This window comes from Zalophus californianus, chromosome 17 (genome assembly GCF_009762305.2).
Source record: "Zalophus californianus isolate mZalCal1 chromosome 17, mZalCal1.pri.v2, whole genome shotgun sequence".
In the NCBI taxonomy this organism is placed as follows: Eukaryota; Metazoa; Chordata; class Mammalia; order Carnivora; family Otariidae; genus Zalophus; species Zalophus californianus.
The window spans coordinates 38,505,019-38,519,163 of record NC_045611.1 but is presented as its reverse complement, the minus strand read 5'-3'; positions in this window follow the sequence as shown (position 1 = coordinate 38,519,163).

Sequence of the window (14,145 nt, the reverse complement as noted above, 5' to 3'; positions counted from 1 at the left end):
AGTGAGCTTATGAGACATTATTTTTTTCATTTTGTCTATTTTCTAAATTTTATTCAGAGAAAATAAAGACTTTCTTAATGTTTTTCTTTTTACACCTATCCTATGAGTGATACATTTTCAAACATGGCTACACATGTGTTTTCCTACTAGTGGCTTTGTGAAAGTTCCACAGGAAGTCAGAGTTTGAGAGCATCATTGCAAATGATCATCCCCCCCCCGAACAACTTGTGAAAGACTTCAAACGTGCAGAAAAATGGAAAGAATTCTACAGTGAATACCCGTATGCTTTTAAGTTCTACAGTTCATATTTTGCTCTCTTTGGGCAGGTTTCTTTTGATCGATGCTTTAAGACATTCAGACTACTAGGTTGAGAACGCAAAAGTTTCATATTTAAGCTCAAAAGATTAAACTTCAACTACTATTAAGTAAGTGCATATCTATGAAAGTTAGGACCTACCTTATATATAAATACACAAATATGGCATAGAGTGAGATGATGCCTATGTTAAAGCAGAGCCTGTCACAGACGACGTAGTTGGACAGGACAGCCATCATTATTTACAGTCTCATAAAACTGGCACAGTCCCTGGGGTGCCTGGGTGGCTCAGTCATTAAGTGTCTGCCTTTGGATCAGGTCATGATCCTGGGATCCTGGGATCGAGCCCCACATCGGGCTCCCTGCTCCATGGGAAGCCTGCTTCTCCCTCTCCCACTTCCCCTGCTTGTGTTCCCTCTCTCTCTCTCTCTGTCAAATAAATAAATAAAATCTTAAAAAAAAAAAATAAAACTGGCACAGTCCCTGAAGCTCAAGATTAAGAACGTCTCTTGCCCCTTGATCTGTATCCTGGTCTAAACATGGCATATTGATTGACAAGGGGAGCTGGGAGTGTTGGTGGTGGGGGACCTGGACACAGTGGCACCAGCAATCATTCCTCAGGCCTAACAGTGCCATAGGGGACTCCCCGTGTGACAGAGAGTGAGGAGAGTAGGCAGAAAGGTTCCAGTCATAACACTGGACATTCCTGCTGGAGAAGCCCTTTCCAGCTAGGCAATTGGGTGCTCTGGCTACAAGAATCAAAGAGCTGATGCTCAGAGGAGGATGACATACCAGGTCCTCTGGTCAAGAGACAGCACTGTGCTCTAAGTCAACTTAAGGCCACTCATTTATAATTCCAAGCAGCAGGGGCTACAACACTTAGCATGTGTGGCCAAATATCAGTCTTTGAAATCCAGGTCTTTCAGTCTCAAAATCCAAAAGTCACTCTTCAAGGCTACCTTGATCCCAGATGTCTAAAATACAACATTATAGATTCTTCCAGTTCCCTGAAGAAGTTTCCTTCTCAGCTGAACCCACCGAGGAAAGCTCAGTTTTGTTTTTCATGATGGGAATGTCTGAATGAAGAGGAGGCTCTTTGGGGTCCTAAGAGATCTCCTTCACTGGACTTAAGGGGTAATTGCTGAGTCATTTGAAGGATTTGGCAGGGAAATCATTGCAGGCTTCATGGAGAATGTGTGCATGCAGCTCACACTTCCCCTCCCCTGTTCTGACCTGTACTCAATGTTGGGGAAGCAGCCATTGACTCCAGGCCTATGAGCTATGTGTTTACATATGTATGAGTCCATTCTGGGCCAAAATATGAGAAAGTGGGTGGGAGAAAGGAACTGATATTAAATCACCCCAAACTGGAACTGGGGCAAGGTCAGAAAGCAAAGAGACCTGGGTTTTGTGCTATTTGAGTCCTAAAGTCCTGCTGGAGGTAGGGGACAGACTTCCCTTTCAAGATATTTGAAGCCAGAAGGGGACGTGAAACTGTTTAAAATTCTGACTTAGTGAAGAGATGAGGCCCTCAGCATAGCTGCCTGACAGGAAAAGGTGTGACCTTTCTGAGAGATGGGGCTACCTCTTAGTTTCCTTCAGTTTCCTCTGTTCTTTAATACTCAACATACAGCTTAAAATTTGAAAAGCAATATATCTGACATGCGAAGAAGCAGGAACTGTCACCCATAATCAAGAGGTGATGTGTATTAAGGAGGGCACATATTGCATGGAGCACTGGATGTTATATACAATGAATCATGGAACACTACATCAAAAACTAATGCTGTATGGTGACATAACATAATAAAACATAATAAAAAATAAATCCCACTTTTCTAAGGAAAAAAAAGAAGAAATATCACAGAACAGAATCATAGATGACCCAGATGTTTAAATTGGAAGACAATACTTTAAAATACTTTTATAATACTTTAAAATCTTTACAATGCTATTACAGGAGGAGGAGTCCTAGGTGGCAGCATAGGACGATCCCGAACTCACCTTTGTCCATGAACACACTGAATCTATAACTACACTGTAGAAAAATTCTTCCTGAAGAAGCAACTGAGGGCTGATGGAAGAGCTGCTGCACAATGAAGGATACAGGGACCACATAGAAAATGGCAGGAGAAATGGAGATACAGTAATGTTGGGGACCCCACTCCTGATGCTATGAGCTATGATAGGGAGAGACAGCACTGAGGGACCCACGTGCAGATTTGCTTGATCTGCAGCAAAGGAAAACAAAACAAAACAAAACAAAATGGTGATTTAAAGGGCAACTAGACTATAAGTAAAGAAACCCCTTTACTAACAGAGGGTCCACCAATGGTGGGAAGCAACTCCTGGAACTCTGTCTGGGTTTGGAGGCACTGGCAAGCACCATTGTTTATGTTTCCTCTCTGTCTTGGTAGCACAGATGGGAGCAGAGCCCAGGCATTCTGGCTGATCCACCACCTCAGTGAACCTAGGCCCCTAGCCCACTGGCTCTAGCCATTCCCCCTATGAGGCCTGTCTGCCCATGTTCTCCCCAGCTCCAGCCATTCCACTGGGGTGGCTGGGGCATGGAGCACCCTGAGGCCCACTGGCCCATCCCACTTCGGCTGCAGTGGTCACATAAGAGCACCCCCTGTGTGGAGGGTCCCAGCCTGTGACCACCTCAGCTCTAGCCATACTGCCAGGGTGGCACCAACCTGGAGCATCCCAGGACCACCTGGGCCAAGCTTGCTCCAGTTTCAGCTGTTTTGCCAAGGTGGCTCCAGTATGGAGTACCTTGGAACTGCTATCAGCCCACATACTAGCTCCAGATGTTCTGCCAGCATGGCCCCATGGAGCATCACAGGAGTACCTGGCCTATGCTCACTCCCATCTCCAGCTCTCCTGCCTGGGTGGCTCTGGTATAGAGCCCCTGGAACTTTTTGGCTCATGCCTACCTCAGCTCCAGCCATGTCACCAGGGTGATCCTGGACAAAGTGCCCTGAGACCTCCAACCTCCTCCTGTTACATCTCCAGCCAGCCAGCCAGCCAGTGTTGCCAGGCACATGCAATTTACACGGGACATTCCTACACAAGGCTACTCCTTCAAAATGGTAGAGAAAGCTATTCTGCTTAATTCACAGAGACAAACAGAGTCAAACAAAATGTGGAGACAGAGGACTATGCTCCAAATGAAAGAATAAGATAAAACTTCAGGAAAAGAACTAAATGATACAGAGATAAGCAATCTACCTGATACAGAGTTCAAAGTAATGGTCACAATAATGCTCACCAGACTTGAGAGAAGAGTGGATGAACTCAGTGAGGACTTCAACAAAGAGATAGACAATATAAAATCAATCAGAGTTGAAGAATACAATAACTGAAATGAAAAATACAATAGAGGGAGGGCACCTGGGTGACTCAGTCAGGTAAGTGTCTGCGTTCAGCTCAGGTCATGATCCCAGGGTCTTGGGATTGAGCTCCACATGTGGCTCTGCACTCAGTGGGCAGTCTGCTTCTTCCTCTCCCTCTCCCTCTGCCCCCCCACCCCCTGCTCATGTGTGTTCTCTCTCTCTCAAATAAATAATCTTAAAATAATAAAAATAAAAGAAAAATGAACTAGAGGGAATCAATAATAGAATAGGGGATTGAAGGAATGGATCAGTGACCTGGAAGACAGGGTAGAGCACCCAAGCTGAACAGCAAGAAGAAAAAAGAATTTTAAAAATGAGGAAAGGTTAAGGGACCCCTGGGACAACATCAGCCTTACTAACGTTCACATTAGAAGGATCCCAGAAGAAGAGAGAGATAAAGGGACAGAAAACTTATTTGAGGAAATAATGGCTGAAAACTTCCCTAACCTGGGGTTTGAAACTGATATCTAGGTCCAGGAATCCCAGAGAGCTTCAAACAATGAACCCAAGGAGGGCTGTGCCTTGAAACATAGTAATTAAATGGCAAAAAGAATGATAAAGAGAGAATCTTTTTTTTTAATTTTTGTATTGTTATATTAATCACCATATATTACATCATTGGTTTTTGATGTAGTGTTCCATGATTCATTGTTTGTTCATAACACCCAGTGCTCCATGCAGAATGTGCCCTCTTTAATACCCATCACCAGGCTAACCCATCCCCCTACCCTCCTCCACTCTAGAACCCTCAGTTTGTTTTTCAGAGTCCATCATCTCTCATGGTTCGTCTCCCCCTCTGACTTACTCCCCTTCATTCTTCCTCTCCTGCTATCTTCTTCTTTTTCTTTTTTCTTAAAATATGTTGCATTATTTGTTTCAGAAGTACAGATCTGTGGTTCAACAGTCTTGCACAATTCACAGCGCTTACTGTAGCACATACCCTCCCCAATGTCTATCACCCAGCCACCCCATCCCTCCCACCCCCAACCACTCCAGTAACACTCAGTTTGTTTCCTGAGATTAAGAATTCCTCATATCAGTGAGGTCATGTGATACATGTCTTTCTCTGATTGACTTATTTCACTCAGCATAACACCCTCCAGTTCCATCCACGTCGTTGCAAATGGCAAAATCTCATTCCTTTTGATGGCTGCATAATATTCCATTGTGTATATATACCACCTCTTCTTTATCCATTCATCTGTCGATGGACATCTTGGCTCTTTCCACAGTTTGGCTATTGTGGACATTGCTGCTATAAACATTGGGGTGCACGTACCCCTTCGGGTCCCTACATTTGTATCTTTGTGGTAAATACCCAGTAGTGCAATTGCTGGATCGAACGGTAGCTCTAATTTCAACTGTTTGAGGAACCTCCATACTGTTTTCCAGAGAGGTTGCACCAGCTTGCATTCCCACCAACAGTGTAGGAGGGTTCCCCTTTCTCCACATCCCCGCCAACATCTGTCGTTCCCTGACTTGTTAATTTTAGCCATTCTGACGGGTGTGAGGTGGTATCTCATTGAGGTTTTGATTTGGATTTCCCTGATGCCGAGCGATGTTGAGCACTTTTTCATGTGCCTGTTGGCCATTTGGATGTCTTCTTTGGAAAAATGTCTGTTCATGTCTTCTGCCCATTTCTTGGTTGGATTATTTGTTCTTTGGGTGTTGAGTTTGATAAGTTCTTTATAGATTTTGGATACTAGCCCTTTATCTGATAGGTCATTTGCAAATATTTTCTCCCATTCTGTCGGTTGTCTTTTGGTTTTGTGGACTGTTTCTTTTGCTGTGCAAAAGCTTTTTATCTTGATGAAATCCCAATAGTTCATTTTTGCCCTGGCTTCCCGTGCCTTTGGCGATGTTTCTAGGAAGAATTTGCTGCGGCTGAGGTCGAAGAGATTGCTACCTGTGTTCTCTAGGATTTTGATGGACTCCTGTCTCACATTTAGGTCTTTCAACCATTTGGAGTCTATTTTTGTGTGTGGTGTAAGGAAATGGTCCAGTTTCATTCTTCTGCATGTGGCTGTCCAATTTTCCCAACACCATTTGTTGAAGAGACTGTCTTTTTTCCATTGGACATTCTTTCCTGCTTTGTCAAAGATGAGTTGACCATAGAGTTGAGGGTCCATTTTTGGGCTCTCAATTCTGTTCCATGGATCTATGTGTCTGTTTTTGTGCCAGTACCATACTGTCTTGATGATGACAGCTTTGTAATAGAGCTGGAAGTCCGGAATTGTGATGCCGCCAGCTTTGCTTTTCGTTTTCAATATTCCTCTGGCTATTCGGGGTCTCTTCTGGTTCCATACAAATTTTAGGATTATTTGTTCCATTTCTTTGAAAAAAGTGGATGGTATTTTGATGGGGATTGCATTGAATGTCTGGATTGCTCTAGGTAGCATTGACATCTTCACAATGTTGGTTCTCCCAATCCATGAGCATGGAATGTTTTTCCATTTCTTTGTGTCTTCTTCAATTTCTTTCATGAGTATTTTATCGTTTTCTGAGTACAGATCCTTTGCCTCTTTGGTTAAATTTATTCCTAGGTATCTTATGGTTTTGGGTGTAATTGTAAATGGGATCGACTCCTTGATTTGTCTCTCTTCTGTCTTGTTGTTGGTGTATAGGAATGCCACTGATTTCTGTGCATTGATTTTATATCCTGCTACTTTACTGAATTCCTGTATGAGTTCTAGCAGTTTTGGGGTGGAGTCTTTTGGGTTTTCCACATACAGTATCATATCTGCAAAGAGTGAGAGTTTGACTTCCTCTTTGCCGATTTGGATGCCTTGGATTTCTTTTTGTTGTCTGATTGCTGTGGCTAGGACTTCTAATACTATGTTGAATAGCAGTGGTGAGAGTGGACATCCCTGCCGCATTCCTGACCTTAGGGGAAAAGCTCTCAGCCTTTCCCCATTGAGAATGATATTCGCTGTAGGTTTTTCGTAGATGGCTTTTATGATATTGAGGTATGTACCCTCTAACCCTATACTCTGAAGAGTTTTGATCAAGAAAGGATGCTGTACTTTGTCAAATGCTTTTTCTGCCTCTATTGAGAGGATCATATGATTCTTGTTCTTTCTTTTGTTAATGTATTGTATCACGTTGATTGATTTGTGGATGTTGAACCAGCCTTGCAGCCCAGGGATAAATCCCACTTGGTCGTGGTGAATAATACTTTTAATGTACTGTTGGATCCTATTGGCTAGTATTTTGGTGAGAATTTTTGCATCCATGTTCATCAAGGATATTGGTCTGTAATTCCCCTTTTTGATGGGGTCTTTGTCTGGTTTGGGGATCAAGGTAATGCTGGCCTCATAAAATGAGTTCGGAAGTTTTCCTTCCATTTCTATTTTTTGGAACAGTTTCAGGAGAATAGGTATTAATTCTTCTTTAAATGTCTGATAGAATTCCCCTGGGAAGCCATCTAGCCCTGGGCTTTTGTTTCTTGGGAGATTTTTGATGACTGCTTCAATTTCCTTAGTGGTTATAGGTCTGTTCAGGTTTTCTATTTCTTCCTGGTTCAATTTTGGTAGTTGATACATCTCTAGGAATGCACCCATTTCTTGCAGGTTATCTAATTTGCTGGCATAGAGTTGCTCATAATATGTTCTTATAATTGTTTGTATTTCTTTGGTGTTGGTTGTGATCTCTCCTCTTTCATTCATGATTTTGTTGATTTGGGTCATTTCTCTTTTCTTTTTGATCAGTCTGGCCAGGGGTTTATCAATCTTGTTAATTCTTTCAAAGAACCAGCTCCTAGTTTCATTGATCTGTTCTACTGTTCTTTTGGTTTCTAGTTCATTGTTTTCTGCTCTGATCTTTATGATTTCTCTTCTCCTGCTGGGTTTAGGCTTTATTTGCTGTTCTTTCTCCAGCCCCTTTAGGTGTAGGGTTAGGTTGTGTATTTGAGACCTTTCTTGTTCCTTGAGAAAGGCTTGTATTGCTATATACTTTCCTCTCAGGACCGCCTTTGCTGTATCCCAAAGATTTTGAATAGTTGTGTTTTCATTTTCATTGGTTTCCATGAATTTTTTTAATTCTTCTTTAATTTCCTGGTTGACCCATTCATTCTTTAGTAGGATGCTCTTTAGCCTCCATGTATTTGAGTTCTTTCTGACTTTCCTCTTGTGATTGAATTCTAGTTTCAAAGCATTGTGGTCTGAAAATATGCAGGGAATGATCCCAATCTTTTGGTACCAGTTGAGACCTGATTTGTGACCTAGGATGTGATCAATTCTGGAGAATGTTCCATGGGCACTAGAGAAGAATGTGTATTCCGTTGCTTTGGGATGGAATGTTCTGAATATGTCTGTGAAGTCCATTTGGTCCAATGTGTCATTTAAAGTCTTTATTTCCTTGTTGATCTTTTGCTTAGATGATCTGTCCATTTCAGTCAGGGGGGTGTTAAATTCCCCCACTATTATTGTATTGTTGTCAATGTGTTTCTTTGCTTTTGTTATTAATTGCCTTATATAATTGGCTGCTCCCATGTTCGGGGCATAGATATTTACAATTGTCAGACCTTCTTGTTGGATAGACCCTTTAAGTAGGGTATAGTGTCCTACCTCATCTCTTATTACAGTCTTTGTTTTAAAATCTAGTTTGTCTGATAGAAGGATTGCCACCCCAGCTTTCTTTTGGTGTCCATTAGCATGGTAAATGGTTTTCCACCCCCTCACTTTCAATCTGGGGATGTCTTTGGTCTAAAATGAGTCTCTTGCAGACAGCATATTGATGGGTCTTGTTTTTTAATCCAATCTGATAGCCTGTGTCTTTTGATTGGGGCATTTAGCCCATTTACATTTAGGGTAACTATTGAAAGGTATGAATTTAGTGCCATTGTGTTGCCTGTAAGGTGACTGTTACTGTATGTTGTCTGTGTTCCTTTCTGATCTTTGCTGCTTTAGGCTCTCTCTTTGCTTAGAGGACCCCTTTCAATATTTCTTGGAGGGCTGGTTTCGTGTTTGCAAATTCCTTTAGTTTTTGTTTGTTCTGGAAGCTTTTTATCTCTCCTTCTATTTTCAATGAGAGCCTAGCTGGATATAGTATTCTTGGCTGCATATTTTTCTCGTTTAGTGCTCTGAAGATATCTTGTCAGTCCTTTCTGGCCTGCCAGGTCTCTGTGGATAGGTCTGTTGCCAATCTAATGTTTCTACCATTGTAGGTTACATGTCTCTTCTCCCGAGCTGCTTTCAGGATTTTCTCTTTGTTTCTGAGACTCGTAAGTTTTCCTATTAAATGTCGGGGTGTTGACCTATTATTATTGATTTTGAGAGGGGTTCTCTGTGCCTCCTGGATTTTGATGCCTGTTTCCTTCCTCACATTAGGGAAGTTCTCTGCTATTATTTGCTCCAATATGCCTTCTGCCCCTCTCTCTCTCTGATAAAGAGAGAATCTTAAAAGCAGTAAGAGGAAAGCAAATAGTTATTTACAAGTGAAACACCATAAGCCTTCCAGCTGATTTTTCAGCAGAAACTTTGTAGGCCAGAGGACAGTGGCGAGATATATTCAAAGTGCTGATAGGAAAAAACCAGCAACCAAGAATACTCTACCTAGTAAGGTTATCATTCAGAATTAAAAGAGAGATAGAGTTTCCTAGACAGACAGAAGTTAAGGGAGCTTTAACCACTAAACCAGCTTTACAAGTAATGTTGAAGGGACTTCTTTATGCAGAAAAGGAAAGGCCATATGTTGAAATAAAATTATGAAAGGAAATAAACTTCATTGGTAAAAGCAAACATATAGTAAAAGTAGTAGATCAGTCACTTATAAAGCTGGTATGAAGGTTAAAAAACAAAAGTAGTAAAGTCAATTATTTCTAAAAAAAAATTAGCTAAGGAATTCACAAAATAAAAAGATGTAAAATATGATATGATATTATAACCTAAACAAGGGAGGGGTGGGGGTAAAAACGTAGTGCTCTTAGAATGTGTTTGAACTTAAGTGAAAGTCAGCTTAATATAGGGTGATATATACTTGGCATGTTCTATATGAACCCCATGGTAAAAACCAAAACCTATAATAGATAAGCAAAAAACGAAAGGAAAGGAATCCCAACATAACACTAAAAAAAGTCATCAAACCACAAAGGAAAGAGTAAGAGGAGAAGAAAAGAACAAAGAACTCCAAAACAAGTATAAGACAACAAAATGGTAATAAGTACATGCCAATCAATAATTAAATGGACTAGATGCTCCCATCTAAAGACATACAGTGACTGAATGGATAAAAATACAAGATCGGGGGGGGCAAGATGGCAGATGAGTAGGGGACCTCATTTCATCTGGTCCCTCGCATTCAGATGGATATCTATCAAACCATTCTGAATACCCATGAATTCAGCCTGATATGTATGAAAATATATCTGGAATGCTACAAGCAGAACAATGACTGTTTTTGCAAGGTAGGTGGTGCAGAGTTGTGAATATGTGGGGAAACATTGGAAGACGAACGGAGGAGTGAGGGGGCCTCCATAAACTGGCTACCAGAGATTGATATAACACCAGAGTGCAAAATCTGAACCCTTAGAAATCTGCTCCAGTGAGAGACATCCCTTTCTGAAAGGGGCTCAGGGGATGAAAAAGGCAGAATTCTAGGTGGATCATTGTGGTCTCAGGATCCCAAGAGACACAGAAATAACAGGGGTGCCTGAGCTGATAGAGTGCCCAAGAGGTGGAGTGGGGAAACTGGTTATGGTCAGTGAGCCCAGGAAGGATTCTCAGCTCTGTTCACCATAAACCGCGAGCTGGGCCGGTAAGGAGACCACTCTTTGCCTGAGCACCCTGAGAAGGACTGAAACATGTCCCTGGGAGGGACAAAATGGCTGTACCCATGACTGGGCAATAGCTCTCAGGGTGGTGGTGGCCTCAGAAAGGACAATAGGGCAGCACCAGCTGTGACCTGGGAGCAGCGGAGCAGGGTGTGTACATGAGCCCACAACCACTGGTAGTTGCAAAGACACAAAGCAAGTAACACTTGGAGATTAAAGAGCATCCTATTAAAGAATGAATGGGTCAACCAGGAAATTAACGAAGAACTTAAACAATTCACACAAACTAATAGAATGAAAACACATCAGTCCAAAACATATGGGATACAGCAAAGGCAGTCCTAAGAGGGAAGTACATAGCAATCTAAGCCTCTCTCAAAACAATTAGAAAAATCACAAATACAGAAACTAACTTTACACCTAAAAGGACCTGGAGAAAGAATAGCAAATAAAGCCTAAACCAAGCAGGAGAAGAGAAATAATGATAGAGCAGAAATCAATGAACTAGAAACCAAAAACAAACAAACAAACAGTAGAACAGATCGATGAAACTAGAAGCTGGCTCTTTGAAAGAATTAATAAGATCAATAAAACTCTGCCCAGACTTATCCATGAGAAAAGAGAAAGGACCCAAATTAATAAAATCATGAACGAAAAGGGAGAGACCACGACCAATATCAAGGAAATACAGACAATTGTTAGAACATATTATGAGTAACTATATGCCAACAAATTAGGCAATCTGGAAGAAATGGATGCATTCCTGGAAACTTATAAACTACCAACATTGAAACAGGAAGAGGTAGAAAATCTGAACAGACCAATAAATGGCAAGGAAATTGAAGCAATAATCAAAAACCTCCCAAAAAACAAGAGTCCAGGGTCAGATGGCTTCTCAGGGGAATTTTACCAAACATTTAAAGGAGAAATAATATCTGTTCTACTGAAGCTGTTTCAAAAAAAAAAAAAAAAAAAAAAAAGAAAAGAAATGGAAGGAAAATGTCCAAACTCATTCTATGAGGCCAGCATTACCTTGATCCCAACACCAGACAAAGACCCCATCAAAAAAGAGAATTACACACCAACATTCCTGATGAACACGGATGCCAAAATACTCACCAAGATCTTAGCCAATAGGAACCAACAGCACATTAAAAGGATTATTCACCATGATCAGGTGGGATTTATTCTTGGGATGCAAAGGTGGCTCAACATTCACAATCAATCAATGTGATAGAGCACATTAATAAAAGAAAAGACAAGAACCATATGATCTTTTCAATTGATGTAGAAAAAATACAGCATTCTTTCTTGATGAAAACTCTTCAAAGTATAAGGATAGAGGGAACATATCTCAATATCATAAAAGCCATTTATGAAAATCCCACAGTGAATAACATTATCAATGGGGAAGAACTTAGAGCTTTTCCCTTAAGGTCAGGAACACAACAGAATGCCCACTGTCACCACTACTGTTCAACATAGTACTGGAAGTCCTAGCCTCAGCAGACAACAAAAAGAAATAAAAGGCATCTGAATTGGCAAAGAAGAAGTCAAACTCTTTCTCCTCACAGTTGACATGATAATTTATGTGGAAAACCCAAACAACAATCCCAAAATTGCAAGAACTCATACAGCAATTCAGCAACGTGGCAGGATAGAAGATCAATGCCAAGAAATCAGTGCATTTCTATACACAAACACTGTGACTGAAGAAAGTGAAATTAAGGAATCTATTCCATTTACAATTGCACCAAAACCACTAGATACGTAGGAGTAAACCTAACCAAAGTGGTAAAGGGTCTGTATTCTAGAAACTACATAATACTTATGAAAGAAATTGAGGCAGACCCAAAAAGATGGAAAAACATTTCATGCTCATGGATTGAAAGAATAAACACTGTTAAAATATCTATGCTGCCCAGAGCAATCTATTGCATTCAAGGCAATCTGTATCAAAATACCATTGACATTTTTCACAGAGCTGGAACAAACCATCCTAAAATTTGTATGGAGCCAAAAAAGACTGCAAATTGCCAGGGGAATGATGAAAAAGAAAACAAAAGCTGGTGGCATCACAATTCCTGACTTCAAGCTCTATTACAAAGCCGTAATCATGAAGACAGCATGGTACTGGCACAAAAACAGACACAGAGATCAATGGAACAGAATAGAGAACCCAGAAATGGACCCTCAGCTCTATGGCCAAATAATCTTTGGCAAAGCAGGAAAGAATATCCAATGGAAAAAAGACAATCTCTTCAATAATTGGTGCTGGGAAAAGTGGACAGCCACATGCAGAAGAATGAAAGTGGACCATTCTTTTACACCATACACAAAGATAAACTCAAAATGGATGAAAGCTCTAAATATGAGACTGGAATCCATCAAAATCCTAGAGGAGAACACAGGCAGTAACCACTTAGACCTCTGCCACAGCAACTTCTTGCAAGACATGTCTCTAAAGGCAAAGGAAATAAAAGCAACAATGAACTATTGGAACTTCAGTAAGATAAAAAGCTTCTGCATGGCAAAGGATTCAGTCAACAAAACTAAAAGGTAACCCACGGAATGGGAGAAGATATTTGCAAATGACATGTCAGATAAAGGGCTGGTATCCAAGATCTATAAAGAACTTCTCAAACTCAACACCCAAAAAACAAATAATCCAGTCAAGAAATGGGCAGGAGATATGAACAGAAACATCTCCAAAGAAGACATCCAAATGGCCAACAGACACATGAAAAATGCTCCACATCACTTGCCATCAGGGAAATACAAATCAAAACCACAATGAGCAGACATTTAATGACTGAGCCACCCAGGTGCCCCAAACATGATGAAATCTTATCATTCTGAACATGTATGGATCCAGAGGGTGCAAGGGTAAGTGAAAAACTCAAACAGAAAAAAGACAAATACAATATGATTTCATTTATGTGTGGAATCTAAAAAACAGAGCAAACAAACAAACAAAAAACAGAATTAGACTTTTAAATACAGAAAACAAACTGGTGGTTCCCAGAGGGGAGAGGAAGTGGGGGGGGATGGGCAAAATAGGTGAAGGAATTAAGAGTTACAAACTTCCAGTTATAAAATAAATAAGTCACAAGGATGGAAAGTACAGAGTAGGAAACATAGCCAATAATATAATAACCTTGTATGGTTAGATGGTGACTACACTTACCATGGTGAGCATTTTGTAATGTATAGAATTGTTGAATCACCATGTTGTACACCTGAAACTAGTATCATATTGTATGTCAACTACACTTCAATAAAAAATACTATTACAATTACATTGAGTAACTTAGAGGAAAAAAGGGACAAAGTGGTTAAAAAGAGGAGGAATTTCAGCAGAGAAATTCTATAGCTGAAAAATGTTTTCAGTGTTTCCTGTGATGGCAGTGGCCTACATGTGCAAACTTAACCTTTTTATAACTACTGAGAATATATCTCCAGACCACACACACTTTCCTTTTTAATCATCTGATAAGCAGATATTTACCTGCCGAGCGCTCTCTGGGCCCCTGTGTCTTGCTTGTTAAATGAAAGGTGCCCTGGGCTGGGGCACCTGGGTGGCTCAATTGGTTAAGTGACTGCCTTTGGCTCAGGTCATGATCCTACCGTCCTGGGATCGAGCCCCACATCGGGCTCCCTGCTCA